A 21,685-nucleotide genomic window follows, 5' to 3' on the forward strand; every position below is an offset into this window, starting at 1 on the left:
GTATATTAGGCAAATCATTTTACCTCACCATGCCTCAGTTTCCCTATTTGTGAAAGATGGATGATCTTCCCTATTTCACCAGCTTTGTGTGGGGGTGGATTTACTAATATTTATAAGATACTTTGAGGCACCGGAATGGAAAGAGCTTTAGAATAATATTTATTTTTCTAAAATGTAATAATAAGTGATCAATAGGAAGAAGGAACAAAAGCAAAATAGCCATTTCCATTATATTACAACAAATAGGGAAAATGTCTTCTTATGCAGTTTATTTTCAGCTACTCCCCTAGCTTTAACTTCCCTGTATTTTATTTTCCAGGGTAAAAAAAGTCCTAATATTTTATTTTAGTTTCTGCATTGATTTTTTAACTAAAATAAAAAAAAAGACCCCACTTCAAATGATTCAAGATGGGTACAGTGAATGGGCAGAATGAAGGACTGTGTTTGAAGATGTCTCAAGGACTGAGACAGCAATCAGTGTGTTATCAGCAGAAACAGGCAAAGACAGGTCCACAATAAAAATCCTTTACAAGAATAAAATATAGCTAAAAGCATCAAGGTTCAGTGTCCTATTTGCAGTAGGACTTTTTTCTTACAGTAATTTTGCCTTCAGTGTCTGGAGAGTGAGTGGCTAGCAAAAGAAAATGATGCAAAAGCTTGGAAGAGCTTTTTCCTTGACCTTCGCCATCCTTCCCTGCCCACTTGCTCAGAGCAGGGAAGTAGTAAGAGCCAGATTCATCCCTTCACAAGCACAGGCAGCTGCACAAAGCTGGAAAAAAGTGGTGTGTAGCCTTCTGTCCAAGATTTGGTGAGGGTCACTTCAGCCCCTGACACTGTGCTGGAAAAGTCTGTAGTGAGATGTTTACTGAATGTGTGTTCATTCAGCGTGCCAGCTCTCCACCAGCTCTGTGCAGATAGTGGAGATAGCTGATTGTGATTGAACTGCCCAGTAAATCCACAAACTGCCCAGTAAATCCACCGTAAATTGAGTCTGTCCAGTAAATCCAGATTCAATTTTCAGCAAAGGAACTTGGTCAGGTTTATTGTAGATGAAGCACAGTATTGACACCTTATACTTGCTATAAGAACACTCAATGCATGTATGCCTGTGACAATGGATGCAGCTCAATTAGCAGTGTGATTTTCTACTATGTCCCTCGGTTGGCCAAAGATGACATTCCCTTGGAGATACCTCTTTATACACCAATACAAACAAGTCATGTATTGTCTCCTTGATGTACCAGAGTGCCACCCTCTACTTCAATGACTCAGTTGAGACTTGGCAGGGGTGCAGGCTAGAGGGAATGTAAGAATGTCCCCTGTTATCCTCCCATGCCTTGCCTCTTTTTCATCCCACCCCACCCCACCCCAGAATGTCCCCCTTGCCCAGGACTGCTACAAATACAGCAAGAGTTGGCAGAACTGGCTCTATGCCTGGGCACAGAAAACACTGCACTGGGGGTAATTCTCCCAGGGGCCTTTTCACTTGTGGGGGCAGTTTAGATGATGTAAGGAGGCCACAGTGCAATAATAAATAGGGCCCCATTTGAGCATTCCCTGATATAACACTCAACCACCATTGTAGCATGTGCACCCCTTGGTCTTCTGAACAAAGAGGGTCTTACCCTCCCTACCACCTTATTCTCCAAATAAGGGCTGACTACAATCTAGCCAATAATTAGAGGAAACAGAGGAGCAGATGTTAACCCATTTAATGCATGCTGGAAAATCTTTCCCTTACACTCTTTTTGAGTGTGGTCATTCAAGCAAATGACTAGGGCAGGGGTGAGCAAAAGGGCCTCCAGGGGCTGGATCCAGCCCACCAAGTGAGTTGATTTGGCCCACAGAGGCCCTGCCGCTCCCTCTGCCCCTAGGCCAATCAGGGCCTGGGGATGAGGGGGAAGAGAGCGAAGTCTCCTCCCACCCTGCCCCGCCCTGCAAGGAGTGCAAGTGCCACGCACTCATGGCAGAGCGGGACACCACTTTGCATGCTCCTCCTGCCCCTAGGCCAATCAGGGGTTGGAAGGGCATGTGAAGTTTCTCCCCACCCTGCAAGAGGCTCAGCGCCTGACTCTAAGCGCTGCGCTCCCTTGCAGGGTGGGGGCAGGGAGCGAGAGACTTCACATGCTCCCCTTCTCCTGGCTCTGATTGACTTGGGGGAAGCAAGGGAGAGCACGTGAAGTCTTCTCCCATCACCAGGGGCACAGGTACGTAGAGGGAACTGCCAGCTGTTCAGAACAACTAGCGGTTTTCTCGGGGGGGGGGAAGGAGGGCAAAGACTTTGCACATACCCCCGTACACACACACACATCCTCAGACCAATCTGAGTCTGTGGATCAGGAAGCACGGAAGAGTCCTGGCCCTGCCCCTTCCTCCTGAGGCCCCGCCCCTTCCAGGGTGACTTAGGGCTACTTCAAAAATTTCTGACGTGGCCCCTAGTCAAAAATTATTGCCCACCCCTACACAAGGGGGTTCTGTCTGGAATCCCAGAAGGCTTATAAACCACATTACACTTCTCTTTTCATCTTCTAAAAGGCCCCTTGATACACAGGACTACTCCCTTATAGCTGTACAGCAAGCTTGTAATATAAACATTGTAAAAACCACTTGACAGGTACAGAACATCACAGAGGCACTCAAGTGGAGTGCATCTTTCAACATCCTGGTATTGCTGAGTAGCGCACAGCTGCTGTGGCACTAACTAGAGTGGGTATTCCACATTCTTTTATTGATGTTATTGTTTTCTGACTACAAAGGTAGACTGAGCCTTTGTTCAGTGTAATGGGAGACGTAGACCTGCACTATTCCAGGAGCCCCAGCTTTCAGCATCCCTCTCCTACATCCTACTTCATCAGTGAAATGGGGGTAGCAATAGCATGGGAGCAAGATTACACAGATTTATTAGGCTGGGCTACAGTATTGCCTGAGTTGATGGGAGCACATCATAAGAACATACGAACAGCCACACTTCATGAGACCAATGCTCCATCCTGCTCAGTATCATAACTTCCAGCACTGGCTATTGCCTTTGCTTTAGAGGGAATGAACAGAACAATTATTGAGTGGTCCCTCCCCTATTCTCTAGTCATATCTTCTGGCAATCAGAGGCTTAGGGATGCCCAGAGCACAGAGTTACATCCTTGAACATCTTGGCTGATAGCCAATTCTGGACCTATCCTTCATAAACTTATCTAATTTTTTATTGAAGCAGTTATACTTTGTGACCTTCACACATCTCCTGGCAACAGGCTGGCCATTAATTGCGTGAAAAAGTACTTCCTTTCTTTGTTTTATATCTTCTGCCTATTAGGATATGTGTACACTGCATTTTTCCGGAAAAACAGCTGTTTTTCTGGAAAAGCTATACTTACATCCGCACTGCTATTACATTCGTTCAGCAGAAAGTTGAAAGAATGGGGGGGGTGTTTCTGGCAGGGGTAAACCTCTTTTTGTAAGAAAGAAGCCTTTTTTGGAAAAAAAAAAAGCATGTGTGGAAGCAGAAAAGGGAGTTCTTTTGAAAGAAGAAGACTCCAAAAAAAAAGACAACAGGTGTCCTGGTGACCACTCCATCCATACTAACCACAACATGAACATGAGATAGCATCCAATCAATGTGGATGCTATCTTTCATAAAAAGCACATCACTTTTTCCTTGCACTTTCGCTGTGTGGATGCTCTCTTTTGAAATAAACTTTCTGGAAAAGCTTCTTCTGAAATAAGTTTGCAGTCTAGACGTAGCCTTCATTTCATTGTGTGACCCTGTTTTTTGTCTTATGTGAAGGAGTAAAAAACATTTCCTTTTTTCCCGCTTTCTTTGCATCATTCATGATTTTCTACAACTCTATCATATTCTCCCTTTGTCATCTCATTCTAAGATGAACAATTACAGTCCCAAGTCTTTTAATCTCTCTTCATATGGAAACTATTTCATAATCCACAATAACTGCCCCTAATAATTATTGTTGCCCTTCTCTGTATCTTTTCCAATTCTAATCTATCTTTTTTAAGATGAGGTGACCACAACTGCACACGGTATTGAAGGTGTAAGCGTAACACAGGTTCATATGTTGGTATTTAGCTATTATCTGTCTTCTTATCTATCCCTTTCCTAGTAATTCCTAACATTCTGTTAGCTTTTTTGACTGCTAATGCACATTGAACAGATGTTTTCAGAGAGCTATCCATAATGACTCTGAGATATCTTTCTTAAGTGGTAGCAGCTAATTTTAGACCCCATCATTTGGTATGTATAGCTGGAATTATGTTTTCAAATGTGCATTTATTTGCATTTATCAACACTGAATTTCATCTGCATTTTCTTGCCCAGACGCTCAGTTTTGTGAAATCCCTTTGTAACTTTTTGCGCTTTTCTATGGACTTAACTATCATGACTAATTTTGTGTCATCTGCAATTTTTGCCACTTGTTTACCCTTTTTCCAAATAACCTATGAATATGTTGGACAGTACTTGTCCCAGGACAGATCCCTGGGGGACATCACTACTTATCTCTCTCCATTCTGAAAAATGACCATTTATTCCTACTCTTTGTTTCCTGTCTTTTAACAAGTACCTGAGAGGTCTTCCTCTTTTATTCCATGTCTGCTTATTTTGCTATAAGCCTTTAATGAGAGACTTTTTTGAGGTTTTCTGAAAGGCCATGTAATTACTATGCCCAGCCGATCACCCTTGTCCACCTGTTTGTTGACCACCTCAAAGAATTCTAGTAGATAGGTTAGGCCTGATTTCCCATTACAAAAGCTATGTTTTCTCTTCCCCAGCATATTTTGTTCATCTCTAATTTGGTTCCTAATAGTTTCAACCAGTTTCTTAATACTGAATTTAGGTTGACCAGCCTATAATTGTCAGGATTGCCTGGTGGCTTTGTAAAAATTAAGTTAGCTAACTGCCAGTCATCATGTACAGAGGCTGATTTAATCAATAGGTTATATACCATAGTTGTTAGTTCTGCAATTTCATATTTGAGTTCCTTCAGAACTCTTGGGTGATCTTGGGTCCTAGTGATTTATTATGGTTTCATTTATCATTTTTTTCTCCTCTATTGATACCTCAGTCTGGGATAGTTTCTCATATCTATCATCTAAAAATAATGGCTCAGCTATGGTACTCTCCCTCGCAGCAGCAGTGAAGATTAATGCAAAGAATTCATTTAGCTTCTCCACAATGAACTTGTCTTCCTTGAATGCTCCTTGAGCATCTTGATCATCTAGTAAGCCCCCTAATTATATGGCCAGCTTCCTGCTTTTGATTATCTATTTTTGTGTGTTTGTTTTTCCTGCGAGCTTTTGTGTTTTTTGTTAAATATTCTTCACTTCTCCATCAAAGTGAGGGTGGATCAGTAACAAAGAGTCTGCCGACAGTCAAATAAAAAGATTCTTGCAAGGAATCTCAGAGCCTGAGTCAGTTGATAAGACACATGATATAGAGCTAAAAATGCAGTGTAGACATTCTGGCTTGGGCTGAAGCCCAGGCTCTGAGACCCTTCCATCTTTCCAAGTTTTGGAGCCTGAGCTTCACTCTGAGCCTGAAAGTCTTACACCAGGGGTGGCCAGACCGCAGCTCGCAAGCCGCATGCGGCTCTTCAAAGAAAAATTTGCAGCTCCCGCATCCACAGCTCGTGGCTCTTAAAGGGGCAGCATGTTTCTGTCTGAAAGAGACACAGTTGGAATTGTGGCTTCCTGTACAAACTTTCAAAATGGCCACCTTACAAAGGCAATGCCTGCTCTGAACTGAAAAGGGCAAATTGTTTTGGTTTTTTTTGCTCAACAAATTTTTTCTCTTGGCTCTTTGTGCTGTATCCACCACTATTTTGGCTCTTCATCTGTAACGGGTTGCTACCCCTGGTCTACACTGCTCTTTTTAGCCTTGTACCATGAACTTGAGCTCTAAGACTTGCTGCCTTGGTTCTTTGGTTGCAGTGTAGATATACCCAAAGATGATAGACAATAGCTGTTCACAAACAAGCAGTCTTTGTGACTTCTTTGGCAGAGATATATACATGACTTATGTTGTACCCATCATAACTATCATAGGCCATTGAGAGCCAACACCTTTCTAGTGGTCTGCTGTGCTGTTGCTAGCTTGACAAACTAATAGCTAGTGTTAAAGGTCCTGCTGCAATCAAACATCTTTTCCTCTTACTCCTCACCACAAGACAGGTTTTCAGCAGATTCAATTAGTCCTTCACAACAAGTTTCTTATTAAATTAAAGGAATTGGCAACTGAACTTAATTTCAAGTGCTTGTCACTGCATCCAACAAGGTGTTCTTTGAGAAGCAGGATAATTAGCTCTCCTTGTTCTTTAAATGCTAGGAAGTATCTTTTCCTTGCTTTTCTTCAGTGAAGGGCTGGTATTATCAAGTGGCATGTTAATCTATGGACTGTGGGGGTCTAATAGCTGACATCACAGGGTTATGGCTGCACTGCATACCACTGGTGGTGGCAGCATGCTATTTACATGAAACTATACGTGAAAAACAGGTTGCATCCACATTGTGGTGTCAATGAAAGGCTCTTCAAGAGGGGAGGCAGTGGAGAAAGGCTCCAGCAGGAGGGAGGAATTGGGCCATTATGCTGCTGAAAGTATCTCAGTAGAGTAGACAAACAAAGCACTGCTTGAGCATGCAAAGAGACCAGTAGCATACATACCCTAAAGTTCACTCTACACGGTGACCATCTGCATTGCTATTTATACCCATTCTACAGGGTATTCCATACGCTGCCAAAAAGAGTATGTAGAATAGACAATCTGTAAATTAGGGGCAGCTTCTGTGGTAAAAACAGAGTTGGTTTTTTAAAACAAAACAAACCAAAAATACATAGGTTCAGTTTTTGCTTGGGTTTGACTTGTGCTTTACTGTAGCCTATATAAATACTTTATCTTCTGGATTTCCTTGTGGCACTAAGTAGAATAGCTCCCACATGTAAACATTGCACAATCTAGCTCTTAATTCTCTGCAGCTCTTGTGTGAATATATATGGCAGATTACTGAAGTCAGCATTGACCCTAAGTTGCCCACAAGAGGGAAGAAAAGAGCAGGTTACTTACTGGTTTGAAATGGCATGGCAGAAGAGGGGCAATATTTCAAATCTTGCTTCAGGAGATACATACAAATAGATATGAATTCACAAATCCCATGGTCCTAGAAGTGTGAGAGAGAAAACATTTAAGAATATAAGAACATCAGAATGGCCATACTGGCTCAGACCAAAAGGGCCATCTGTCTTTTAGCCATGACCAATGCCAGGTGCCCCAGAGGGAATGAACAGAACAGGTAATCGGGTCCATTACCTACCCATTCCAAAACTTCTGGCAAACTGAGGCTAGAGACAACAGCCCTGCCCATTCTAGCTTATAGCCATCGATGGGGCTATCCTCCATGAATTTATGTAGTTCTTTTTTGAACCCTGTTATAATCTTAGCCTTCACAATATCCTCTGGCAAAGAGTCCTATAGAGTGAATGTGCACTCTGTAGAAAAATACTTTCTAGTTGGTTTAAAACTTGTTGCCTATTAACTTCATTTGATGACCCCCTAATTCTTGTGTTATATGATGGAGTAAAGACCACCTTATTTACTTTCTCCACTTTAATCATGGTTATATAGACCTCTATTATGTCCTTATTTAGTCATCTTTTTTCCAAGCTGAAAAATCCAAATCTTATTACTCTCTCCCCATATCTGTTCCATACCCCAAATTATTTTGTTGCTCCTTTTCCAATTCCAATATATCTTCTCTGAAATGAAGCAACCACATCTGCATGCAGTAAGATGTGGGTAAATCATGGATTTATAGAGGCAAAAGATATTTTCTGTCTTATTTTCTATCTCTTTTTTAATTTTCCCAACATTCAGTTTACTTTTTTGACTGCCTCTGCACACTGAGGGGATGTTTTCAGTGAATCATCCACCACAACTCCAAAATCACTTTCTTGAATGGTAACAACTAATTTAGAATCCATCATTTTATATGTGTAGTTGGAATTATGTTTTTCCATTGTGCATTATTTTGGCCTTTTCAACATTGAATTTCATTTGCCCTTTTGTTGCCCAGTCACCCAGTTTTGTGAGATCCTTTTGTATCTCTTTACAATCTGCTTTGAACTTAACTATCTTGAGTGGTTTTGTATCATTTGCAAATTTTGCCAGCTCACTGTTTACCACTTTTTCCAGATCATTTATGAATATGTTGAATAGGACCGGTCCCATTACAGGCCCCTGGGGGGGACCACTATTTATCTCTCTCAATTCTGAAAACTGACCATTTATTGCTACCCTTTGTTTCCTATCTTTTAGGAAGTTGATCCATGTACCTTCCCTCTTATCCCATAATAGTTCATTTTGTTTAAGAGCCTTGGTGATGGACCTTGTCAAAGCTTTCTGCAAATTTAAGTACACCATATCCACTGAATCCCCCTTGTCCATATGTTGGTTGACTACCTCAAATAATGTTAGTAGATTTCCCTTTGCAAAAATCATGTTTACTGTTCCCTCCTCCCCCCCCCCCCCAACAAATTATGTTAATCTATGTTTCTGACAATTTTGTTCTTTAATATAGTTTCAACCAGTATGTCTGGTGCTGAAGTCAGGCTTACCAGCCTATAATTGCCAGGATCACCTTTAGAGCACTTTTTAAAATTTGGCATCACATTAACCATCTTCCAGTCATTTGGTACTGAAGTTGATTACAAATCAGTTAGTAATTCTGTGATTACACATTTGAGTTCCTTCAGAACTCGGAGTAAATATTGTCTGATTCTGATGACTTATTACTCTTTAGTTTATCAATCTAAGATCTCTGTTAATTGAACTACATCACTCAAAGGTGTGAAAACCCATAGCCCTGAGTGATACAGTTATACTAATCTAACCCCCTGGGTAGACAGCGCTATGTCGACAGGAGAGCCAACATAGCACCCATTGTTAGGGAAGGGGAATCAACGAGACTGACAGGACATGATTTCCTGTCAACACAGGAGTATCTTCACTTAGGCTCGATAGCAGTGCACCTGCACTGATGTAGGTTTGCCATTTCAGCATTTTAAGTGTATATTTTCTCTAACTCTTAACATGTTTGTGACGGCGCGTTGGGGGTTCCCCGTCTCCTGCACCCCGAAATGGCACAAACAGACTTCACCAGCCGGTGGAATAGAGGAAGTTTATTGCCTCTCCAGGATACAGCACAGCACAGCACAGATGTAGTCTGGTCACAGAGCTGGGCTAGGATGCCTCAGGCCCCCTTGAGATGGGGGAGACTGGGCCCCTAAACTCCAGCCCCTTCTCCTAGGCTCTCCTCCATGCTCTCCCACAGTAACTAACTAAATTCCCTTGCAGCCCTGCCCCCCAGTCAGGGCAGCATTCCACCTTCCTTTGTTCCTCTCCATGGGGGGTGTCTGGCCACTGGTTCAACAAGTTTGGCACTACCTCTGCCTAGCGAGGTTTTCCCTGCTGGGTCTTGCTCCAGACAGCAGGGGTCACCACAGCCCAGCAAGTACCCCCACTACGTCACAATGTTCTTTTAATATTTTAGCATCTCCTGTTACATTGATGTTCAGTATCTTGGTGTACCGATCACTATTTTGGTGAAAGCTGACACAAAAAGGGCATTTAACAGTTTGGTCATTCCTGTGTTTTCTTTTTCTCCTCCTCATTGTGATATGGGCCTACCTTGTCTTTGAATTTGTAAAATGTCTTTTGGTGACACTTTATGTCCCTAGCTACTTTAATCTCTTTTCCCCTTGCCCTTTCTAATTTTGTCCCTACATTCTTGTGCTGGATTGTTTTTTTTTTTTTTTAATATCTCCTTCATAACTTGACCTAATTTTTACTATTTTGCATTTCAGGTCATTGAAGATCTTGTGGTTAAGCCAGGAGCCATGCTCATGTCAAGCCCATATGTGATCTCCTTGCCCCAGGACATCGCCTCTGAAGCCTACTATGTTTTGTTTATGCCAGCTCAGGAAGCATCTCCTGATCACTCTTCATTAGCCCCTCTGACAATGGTTTAAAGCAATGACTCTCAACCTTTCCAGACTTCTGTACCTCTCAGAAGTCCAATGTGTCTTGTGTAACCTCTAGTTTCACCTCAGTTAAGAACTGTTTGCTTACAAAATTAGACATACAAATACAAACGTGATACAGCTCACCACTTCTGAAAATTACTTATTTTCTAATCAACCATCTATTTATAAAATAAATCAATTGGAATATAAGTATTGTGCTTACATTTCAGTATATAGTATAAAGAGTATAAGCAAATCATTCTCATTATGAATTATAGTCTGTGCTGACTTTGCTGGTGCTTTTTATATTGTCTGTTGTAAAACTCCCCATAAGGTCTCTGTATACCCCTACTACTACATGTACCTCTGGTTCAAAACCACTAGTTTAAAGGACGGTGTCAGGCACTGAAGTTTTGGCCCTCAGCCTTTACAGAGCTCATCTAACTAAAACCTTAGCACCTTTAAATGGTCTCCCATTACTAGAAAACAACTTCATGGCTCATTTCTTCTGGCCACTGGAATGAGTGAGTCAGACTCAAAATTAGGATTTGGCTGTCTGAGCTCACGTTCTCAGACTACATCTCTGGCTCTAAATTAAGAAATGCTGTGATAAAATAATAAAGTGTTTTGTACCCTTTTTTAATAAAGATGCCTCTGGAATTGTCCCCCTTTCTTTTTATATTATTTCTCATTATTTTTATTCTTTTTTTTTCCAGCAATACCTAAAGCAGATATCACCGGAAAGCTGCTGCAACTGCAACAGAAAACCAATTATAAAGTAGCCTGGCAACACAAAGGAGATAATATAATGACTCAAAAATTCAAGGTAAATTCAACCAATTTTTCCTTGCCCGTCTCAATATAATACTGTTTATTTTGTCTTTACTCTCAACCCCCCATGCAGGAAGGTAACTCTATAAATTGTAATAATGACTCCCAGCAGGAAAGGCAGCAGTCTTTTAGCTATGCTCTGCTCTTCTAAATTGCAGAAAGATTTATACCCAAGAGCTCTATATCAAAGGATCCATGAGTTAAGTGCTTACCTTTCTTCACACAAAACACGATGCCTATCTTGTGACTCTTAGCCCAGGCGTTTGAAAACTTGCCGGAGTTGAGAGAGACTCAGTTTCCCACTTCTTTGCCTGATCAGGAGAAAGGATTTTAATGGGGTCTCCCACCTCTCAGGAGACCACTTGAACTAATGAGCTATGGAATATTCTAGTGGAGGGGGAAGAGGGTATCCTTCAGTATCACCTGCTGAAGTTGTTCTACTGTAAATCATGAAAGCAAGTTTTGAGTAGGGGGTCTGGAACAAAAGTCTCCCACCTGCCCAGCAGGGTCCTAACCACTAGACTATAGAGTCATTCTCTGCCTCCGTAACTGTTTCATTGTGGATACAGCATTAAATAGTCATTGGGCCAGAGAGAGAGCATGCAGGAATGCTTCTGTAGCCCTGGTGGGCAGGGCATGCAATTAGGAGGTGAGAGATGCTGGGTTCAGTCACCCTGTTCTAATAACTCATTATTATTTATCCACAGTGGAATAGCTTGAAAAGGAGAGACAGAAGGAGCCCTACAAAAAAATAGACCATAGCTCAGCAATGGGAACACCCTCCTGTGAAAAAAGGCCCCCTATGCAAATGCTCCCTGGAGAGAGAAGGGAAAATTGAACCTATGTTTCCCACAAGCCAGGTGGGAAACCACTGGACTAAAAAATATTAGATGGGCACTGGATTTTGAATGAGCATCAGTTCACTTCCTCCTCTGGATGGCTTTTGAATGGGACCCATCCAGCAGGCATGTTGAGTAGATGCCTAGTGGATCAGATCCCACACATGAATTAGGTGGCTTATCTTCCCTTGGTTTTCAAAAGTCTCAGGAGCATTGATGGGAGACAAGTATCGAGAGAGAGAGAGAGAGAGCAGGGTGCATGATCAGGGGCAGAATCACTCTACTGCAAATCTTAGGTGCCAAGTGAGTTTAGGTGCCTAAAGGGTTTGGCAGAAGTTCTGTGGATCTCAACAGAGCCACAACTAGGATTTAAGAGTCTGCACATAAAAGCTGGGGGGCTAAATCTGGAATTTAAACTCCTAAGTGGCTCTATGGACCCCAGCCTAAACTACTACTTCATATAAGGGAGGCACACTCCAGCCCTTAATACTGATTTACAGAAAAATACTGCACCATCCCTTAGAAAATTGTTTGGCCAGCTCTGCTCAACAGTATAGACAGATGAATTTGTCATGACTACTTTTCTTTCCTGTACCTTTTGGAGCACTGTCCCCGTGTTACTAAAACTGTGGCTGGGCCCTACATATGGGGTTATGTCCTCATGCCCATGCACACCATCACCAGGGGTAAGGTCATCATCGGGTCCACTGAAGTGCTCTGCACTGCACTGCAATTTTATAGAAAGAGAGGGGCAGCTTGTCTGGGTCAAATTCATCACTGATGTAGCTCCACCAACTTCTGTAGAATTACAGCTGGGATAAACTAAGCCCAAAACACTGAAAAGGAGAAGGGAATTTCCAGTAGAGTTTTTTTTAAATCTTTCCTCCATTGGTAAGTGGATAAGCTATATAGACAATCAAAGTGGGGAAAATGTAGGGAATCATTTTTTAAAAATAATTGAGCCTCCTGCTGTTTTTAGATCAGCCTGAATGTAAAAGCTCTAAGCTATTCCAATCTTTGACATTACTTTAAACACTAGAGTAAAACAAATTATTTCCCAGTGCAATTGCACATTTTAAGTAACTATGACTTACAATGGTATTATAACAAGAACATCAAAACACACTGAAATCTCTATAAGAATTTGTAATTTCCTGTCTGCCACTCAGCATATTGTAAGTAAGCCATAAGCTAGTGGCTAAAATTCCTTATGTAAACATGATTATGAATTTCTTCGACTTCAAGTGATTTGGACAAATTCTGCCATCAGGAATAGGCAAATACAATAAAATCAATAGGATCATACTGGTCTAACCAAAGGCAGAAAATGGCCCTTTATTTCATCTCTAATAAGTGACTGAGAAGCTGTGCTGTTCTGCCAAGGCAACCTTAACTAAGAGTTTCCAGACTTATTAACCTTTCTGCTTTTAACTCAAACTGCGGAACATTAAAAAAACTGGCTTGCTTAGTGATCAGAGCAGCTTAACCAACTGACTGTCCTGGAATTCAGCCCTAAAGCTACTCATGGAACTTCCCCTGAGTCAATTATGAGCCCTCTGTCTCATGTAGTATAGCTCTGAACAAAAAAACTACAACATAAAATGCTAACATACCTAGTATAGAGAACTACAATTGCCACACAGTTCTTCTTTCTGGTGTAAGTCTAGGCATGTTTGTGTGTACAGGAGTTAGGCTCTGATCAGATAATTAGCTGTGTGGGGTGGACTGATGTATCCATGAAATCAGTGGGGTTCCACACATGTCTGCAGTCTGCCAGTATGCTTCTGGTTATAGAATCAAGGCCTACCCACTTATACACATTCAAAAGGCTATTCTTTGCGGTATATTTTAACAAGTTTGAACACAACCAGGAAGCACAGTTAGCCAACATGATGCTGACTGATGGTTATGCTAACTTCATGTCAGCTAATTGTAATTAGATACTGTAGAGCTGAGAACTAAAATGCAGTAGAATTTAATGACAATTAGTGGTTTTGAATCAGAAGAAAAAGTCAGAAATGTCAGCATTTTTCATGGAATATTTTTTATTTTAAGTTTGAAAAACAAAATGGAATTCTTCAAAAAATTTCACCTATCTGAATCCCCACCCTTCCTGGCAGCATGTCTAGACAGCTGCTCAAGAAGTGCTGTTCCAAGGCACCCTGTCACCCGCCACAGCTGGCTATCAATAATGTGAGATAGGCTAGGGAACCAGCCAGCAAGTCCACCTGTGGTTTCTTCTGTCTAAAGTTTCAGAGGAATCTGCATGTTCCATAGAATGTTTAGATTCTGTCAAATCAGTATTTTCTTCCAGAACACTCTTCTGTCAGAAAAATTTCTATTAGCTCCAGTCTAAACATACTATTATATAACCCCTGAGTCCAAATATAGCACATATTTGTGCAGGGCATAACTTGGAATTAGGGTGTCCACTTGGGAGATGATAAATGTACTCTAATTGGCTTCATCTTTCCTTAATTTGGAACTATTGGATTTTGCTTGATACCTCATGAACTAAGCTATCAATAACTGATGGCTCCTGAAAGCAGCTGACCTTAAATCAGCTATCCCCACTCCTAATGCAGCTGTTCTCCAGAAAGTACTCATAAGTGTTCTCCATATGTTTGAATAATACATTTTTCACTTGGATAACTCAGAATTGGCTGAAGCTATAAACGTTGAACTTGGCTGCTTTTCTACAAATCATTCACCTTAACAGTAAAAGCCAAATATGAAGAAAATTTAGCTTGGTAGCTTTAATCACAAAGAAAATATTTTTGTAGATAGTTACATTCAGCTTTTTATCTGTTTGGTCCTTAATTGGGATGATAATAAATGAATCCCCAAATGTGTGAAATTAAGTGGCTATAAATATTCTCATGCACACTTGCAAAACTGCAACTTAAAATGCTCATAATTTTAAAATGAATGAAATTATATCTTCAAACTTCTCTATTTTGTTAGTTTGAGAGATTTAATAATTGAACTAATTTTTTTAAGTTTCTGGCTTTGATTGGCTTTGAGTTACCCAATAACAAAAAATTCCTCATCTGACATTTTGCAAGAGGTGTATTTTTTTTCAATTTTCACATTACTCAGAAATGGCTGCACTGATTTTATTTAAAATTTACTAGATTATTTCCTTATCCAACCTTACTCCTCCAAAAGGCACTTTTGATTTGAGACCACATCTGCAAAACTTGAGCCCAATATAAATTTGAGAAAACTATTACGGTGGTGCAAAAAGGGGATGATGCTCAGACTCCATTCATTACAAAATTTTTACTATAGTTGAATATCGTCAAGTGATATAGATCTGTGCTGGGATCTGATGGTCCAGGGTTCAAATTCTGCTGGTGGCACCACGAAGACAGCCACTATGTCTGCAGATGATAGGATCTGTTGATAAAAAGATTGCTCTTGACTTAAAATCTATCCATTGAATTAACTTATAGGATCCTGGCCAGGACTTTGTAATCATTGTAAACGGGTCTAGGGCTGCTTGTAATAATTCTGAGCAGTTTGGTTTCTAACGGAGCAGAGAGTAGTGTGGACGAGAAACAGAATGGCCAGCAACACCATTTAAGACAGGGAATTGATGGTAAAGAAGAGTTAGCTTGGGCAGCCAGCATAATAACTGGGCTTTTGACTCAAGAGATGTTTTCTATATGAATGGGAAGGAAGACTTTTTTGACAAGTGGCGACCTTTATTGCCCTTTAATACTATTACTTTCTTGTATATCTGTCTTTAGGTGTAAAATACACACATTTTATTGTCTAAACATCTTGAAAAGAGAAAACAGGGGCAAGTCTCCAGTAATGAAAGTCCCAAGAGATCTGTACACATTGCCTGCTTCCATAATGCTTTCTGAACTTATGACTATCATTCATAGTCTGGCTGTCACTGGGAGGTGGTGGGGGTGGGAGTATCTCCCTACACTGTATTGTTTCTTGGCTTTCACAGCATGCATTGCAGGCTGTCTTTTAAGTTCAGCATAAACAAAACTCCTGCTTTGATTAATCATGCTAGACACTGTGATGACACTAAAGAAAAAAATACCCTGATCTAATTGCACTCAAAATGCATTTGTGCATCTCTTCTTACTCAGGTTTTTCCACCACTCATGACAAGAGAGCTGTAGGGGGATGCTTATTTAATTTCATAAAAACAGATGGTGTTCCTGCCTCCACTTCAGGCTTCACTGGCATTCCCCATAAACTACTTGGAAATGACACCACAGTATATTTCTCTCTCGCTCGCTCTCTAAATGTTGAAATTCTGTAATCACTATAGCCTGGATCCTCCATACCCTTTCCAGGTATATAGGAGGCAGTGCAGCACAATTGTGAGCACATGTTACATATGGGGACAAATTTTGTTAAATTCTAGGATCAGAATATTCAGTCTTGGTTGTCTAAAACTTTGCCCCTAAATCCATATATTGACACTTATAAGTGTCTGATATGTTTCTGCTCCTGGTTTCCTATTGACTTCAACAGGACTTGCAAATACTCAGTGTGACACATATTGCAACCCCGTGCAATATCTCTGGGAACCATGTTGCATTAAGTCTATGAATGGGTTATGCATGATTGTCTTTTGCTCAGTGGCAGACTAATGCATGAGACAAGATACTGTACAACATGTAAAGTAAAGATAGATTATGGATGAGGGAAGAGAACTTAGATTAAGAAAGGAAGGCAAGAGGAATTACTTGAAGAGCTACATTTTATGCAATGTTTTGCAGGAGAAGGGAGAGAGTTTAGCAGACAAAAAGGAGGAGCTGAGAGTGGCATACACATGCAAAGCTGTCCATAGTTGGTGAGAAGAAAAGCAAAAGGACTGGGAAGATGTATGGTGACTGATGACTAAGAAGGTTATATTGAAGCTAAGAAAACACATCATAACAATGACATATACACATTTGAAGCTAAGAAAACACATCATGACAATGACATATATCAACCACCTGATCAGGACAGTGATAATGACATTGAAATGCTAAGGGAGATTAGAGAGGCTACCAAAATAAAAAAACTCTATAATAATAGGGGATTTCAATTATCCCCATATTGACTGGGTACATGTCACCTGAGGAAGAGATGCAGAAATAAAATTTCTCAATAGCTTAAATGACTGCTTCTTGGAGCAGCTGGTACAGGAGCCCACAAGGGGAGAGGCAATTCTCGATTTAGTCCTGAGTGGAGCGCAAGATCAGGTCCAGGAGGTAACTATTACCGGACCGCTTGGGAATAGTGACCATAACATAATAACATTTAACATTCCTGTGGTGGGAAGAACACCTCAGCAGTCCAGCACTCTGGCATTTAATTTCAAAAAGGGAAATTACACAATAATGGGCAGGTTAGTTAAACAGAAATTAAAAGGCACAGTGACAAGAGCCAAATCCCTGCAAGCTGCATGGAAACTTTTTAAAGACACCATAAGAGAGGCCCAACTTAAATGTATACCTCAAATTAAAAAACATAGTGAGAGACCTAAAAAAGAGTCACCGTGGCTTAACCACCATATAAAAGATGCAGTGAGGGACAAAAAGGCATCTTTCAAGAAATGAAAGTCCGATCCCAGTGAGATAAATAGAAAGGAACAAAAACACTATCAAATTAAGTGTAAAACTGTAGTAAGAAAATCAAAAAAAGATTTTGAGGAACAGCTAGCCAAAAACTCAAAAAACAATAGAAATATATTTTTAAGTACATTAGAAGCAGGAAGCCTGCTAAAAAACCAGTGGGTCCCCTAGACGATCGAGATACAAAAGGAGCAATCAAGGATGATAAAGCCATTGCAGAGAAGCTAAATGATTTCTTTGCATCAGTCTTCACAGCTGAGGATGTTGGGGAGATTCCCAAACCTGCACCGTCCTTTGTGGGTGATGAATCTGAGGAACTGTCCTGGAATCAAGTGTCATTAGAGGAGGTTTTGGAACAAATAGAAAAACTTAATGTGAATCACCGGGACTGCATGGCACTCACCCAAGGGTTCTAAAAGAATCCAAATGGGAAATTGCAGAACTGTTAACTGTGGTTTGCAATCTATCCCTTAAATCAGCTTCCGCATCTACTAACTGGAAGATAGCTAATGTGACACCAATATTTTAAAAGGGCTCTACAGGTGATCCGGGCAACTACAGAGCAGTAAGTCTAACATTGGTACCGGGCAAATTAGTCAAAACAATAGTTAAGCATAAAATTGTTAGGCATGTAGAAGAACATAATGTGTTGGGCAAAAGTCAACATGGTTTCTGTAAAGGGAAATCATGTCTTATTAATCTAGTTCTTTGAAGGGGTTAACAAACATGTGGACGGGGGGATCCAGTAGATGTAGTATTCTTAGATTTTCAGAAAGCCTTTGACAAAGTCCCTCACCAAAGGCTCTTGTGTAAATTACATTGTCATGGGATAAGAGGGAAAGTCCTTTCAAGGACTGTGAACTCGTTAAAAAACAGGAAACAAAGAGTAGGAATAAATGGTAAATTTTCAGAATGGAGAGGGCTAACTAGTTGTGTCCCCCAAGGGTCAGTCCTAGGATCAATCCTATTCAACTTATTCATAAACAATCTAAAGAAAGGGGCAAGCAGTGAGGTAGTAAAGTTTGCGGATGATACTAAACTGTTTAAGATAGTCAAGACAGAAGCAGATTGTAAAGAACTTCAAAAAGATCTCACAAAACTGAGTGATTGGGCAACAAAATGGCAAATGAAGTTTAATGTGGATAAGTGTAAAGTAATGCATGTTGGAAATAATAACCCCAACTATACATATAGTATGATGGGGGCTAATTTGGCTATAACCAATCAGGAAAGAGATCTTGGAGTTATCGTGAATAGTTCTCTGAAAACATCCACACACTGTGCTGCGGCGGTCAAAAAGGCAAATAGAATGTTAGGAATTATTAAGAAAGGGATAGAAAATAAGACAGAGAATATCTTACTGCCCCTGTATAAAACTATGGTACGCCCACATCTTGAGTACTGTGTACAGATGTGGTCTCATCACCTCAAAGATATTTTGGCCTTTGAAAGGGTTCAGAAAAGGGCAACTAAAATGATCAGCAGTTTGGAACAGGTCCCATATGAGGAGAGGCTAAAGTGACTGGGACTTTTCAGTTTGGAAAAGAGGAGACTGAGGGGGGATATGATACAGGTGTATAAAATCATGAGTGGTATGGAGAGAGTGAATAAAGAAAAGTTATTCATTAGTTCCCATAATATAAGGGCTTGAGGACACCAAATGAAATTCATGGGTAGCAAGTTTAAAACTAATAAGCAAAAGTTCTTCTTTACACAGAGCATAATCAACCTGTGGAACTCATTGCCAGATGAGGCTGTGAAGGCTAGAACTATAACACAGTTTAAAGAGAAGCTAAATATATTCATGGAGGTTAGGTCCATAAAAGGCTATTAGCCAGGGGGTAGGAATGGTATCCTTCGCCTCTGTTTGTCAGAGGCTGGAGATGGATGGCACGAGACAAATGACTTGATCATTGTCTTCGGTCCACCCCCTCTGGGGCACCTGGCATTGGCCACTGTCGACAGACAGGCTACTGGGCTATATGGACCTTTGGTCTGACCCAGTACGGTCATTGTTATGTTCTTATGTTCACTTTGGTAGTGTGACAGACCATGAATTAAATAGCAGCATAAAAGTTAATTCCCCAAATATAGTAAGTTTAGAAGAGGGGCTGATCTTACAATCAATGATATGATCTGGATCAAAATGTTGAATGATTTAAGCAACTGAGATAGAAAAATAAGAAAACAGCATATGGTAACTTGCCTGCTTCTGCAATATAGTAATATCCTCAAAATCCAGGGCTTAATCTTCAATTAATTTCTTATTAGTAATGTTGCACTCCAGGGAGAAGGAGATTTATTTACTAGCACATATTGCAAAGTTTACCAAACTCCCCTGATGTAACTGTGAATGAACTGGAAAATGTTTTTTCCTCATATACATCATTAATATAGATCCATGAATAAGTACATACTGATCAGCAGTACAGCTGTTACACATTACTGGTCCTACTCTCTAATGGCAGAAGCAGAGGTATTTATGTGGTTTCAACCACATCTATTTATACAGTGCCTTCTCACTTGATGATCTATCCTCTAGTCCGTTTTTGAAAGAGACTTACATAAAATATAAAGGAATGTTATTTATTCATTTCAGTCTTACATTCCCAGCAATGTAAATGTGAAAGTGAATCAGAACGCTGCAGAATATGACTCTACTTTGACTTATATTGGCTTTATATGGTTGTAAACCCATTAGCTTCAGCAAAACTACCAATATAACAAAGAAAAGTCAACCCTGTGTTCTTATTCACAAATTAATTAATTTTTGGGAGTGAGGCAGTACTTATTGTAATACAAAAGAAAATTAATCTTCATGATGGAAGAAAAAAAAGGCAGAGCTATCAGAGAGACACCAAGGAAAGAGCTCTTTGATTCTGTAGCAGATAAATCAGAGGGTACTGATGGGCATCAGTGTATACCAAGTAGCTAATGGAGTAGCACATAAGGAGAAGGTGGATTGTAGCTCAAAAGTCAGGAGCCACCCACCTCATTGGAGGATGTGATAGATAGATAGAAATGCTGTCCTTTTCTGAACATCCCAGCATTCAGTAATCAAAGGGTTAAACCCAGGTGGTTAGAAAGTGTTGGAAAGTGGTTTCCAATAACCACACAGTGTTACCTCAGATTTCACTGGAGACCACCCCAGAGTTACACTTATATGGATTTATTAAATGAGGAATTAACAGTCCACTACAGGGTTAAACTCCAGGGCTACAGCTACACTGCAGGCTTTTTGCGCAAGAATGGCTATTCTTGTGCAAAACCTTTCAGAGCATCTACACTACATGCATGTTCTTGTGCAAGTAAATTTACAGTACAGTGTTGGAAAAGAGGGCTTCTTGCGGAAGAGTTATTCCTCTCCCCATGAGGAATAAGCCTTTTTGCACAAGAGCTTTTGCACAAGAAAGCAGTGTGGACAGGCAACATGGATTTCTTGCACAAGAAGCCCCTGTGGCTAAAATGGCCATCAGAGCTTTCTTGCACAAGAGAGTGTCCACACTGCCAGGAACACTCTTGCACTAAAGCACATCTCTTGAGCAAAAGCACATAGCAGTGTGGATGTGCTCTTGTGCAAGAACTTTTGCACAAGAACTCTTTCTCAAACCCATTCTTGTGCAAGAAGCCTGCATGTAGACATAGCGCAGGGGATTGAGCTGTCATTGAATGCCACGGTAGGGTTAAACTGAAGGGGATTGAGCTCTGTCATCCACACAAACACACACATTCATTAGTCCATTCACACACATTCCTTCATGCCCTCAAGCACTCACACAGGCAAAAGGTTGCAGATCCAGCCAAGGCATATTGATTCCTAAGGTTTGTCCCTAGTCATGGATCCCAGCTGGGGAAGCTGATCAGAAAGAGGGTTTCTGTCTTTTGCTCTCTCCTTTTATTGGAACTGGGTCGTGCCTGTTACACAGGCAGGGGTCCTACCTCCACATTCCTTAGGGGTAGCAGGCACAGACCTCCCTTGATCAAGGTACTTTGTTTGCTTAGAGCAGCTTTGTCTCACTGATTGCTTTAATTAGTCACCTCCTGGCTCCATGTGTTTAGCCTTGCTCCAGTCTCCATTCACATACACACATTCTTATCACAGGGTGGAATACAGTTTAGAGCAAGTTACAAGCAAAGTCTCTGAAAGTTACAATGATTACAAAGTTGCAAAGCTGAACAATCACCAAGCTTACAGTAAGTTTCTGAATTAATAAAACAAAGTAGCAAAGAGTTACAGGTTTTGTTGTGCTCTAAGTCATATGCTGACAAGACCTTACAGTTTAATGCATTTCTAAAAAATGTATGTGTAAATCAAGTAATAGCTCACCCGGAGGCTTTATACATTAAATCAGATATCCAAAAAGGCAACACACAGAAACCTGTCGGGGAACATTTTAATATGT

General features: G+C 40.6%; 1 long non-coding RNA gene across 1 annotated transcript in view; it reads right to left on the reverse strand.

Moving 5' to 3' along the window:
- Positions 1 to 21,685, reverse strand: part of LOC142827639 (uncharacterized) — a 102,700-nt gene that overhangs the window by 54,902 nt on the left and 26,113 nt on the right. Inside the window, exons 2-3 of the long non-coding RNA XR_012902338.1 lie at positions 11,065 to 11,163; positions 7,068 to 7,161 (exon numbers count right to left, since the gene is read on the reverse strand). This is a non-coding gene — a long non-coding RNA (uncharacterized LOC142827639). The remainder of the gene's footprint in view (positions 1 to 7,067; positions 7,162 to 11,064; positions 11,164 to 21,685) is intronic.

Source organism: Pelodiscus sinensis, chromosome 3, assembly GCF_049634645.1.
Source record: "Pelodiscus sinensis isolate JC-2024 chromosome 3, ASM4963464v1, whole genome shotgun sequence".
Taxonomy (NCBI): Eukaryota; Metazoa; Chordata; order Testudines; family Trionychidae; genus Pelodiscus; species Pelodiscus sinensis.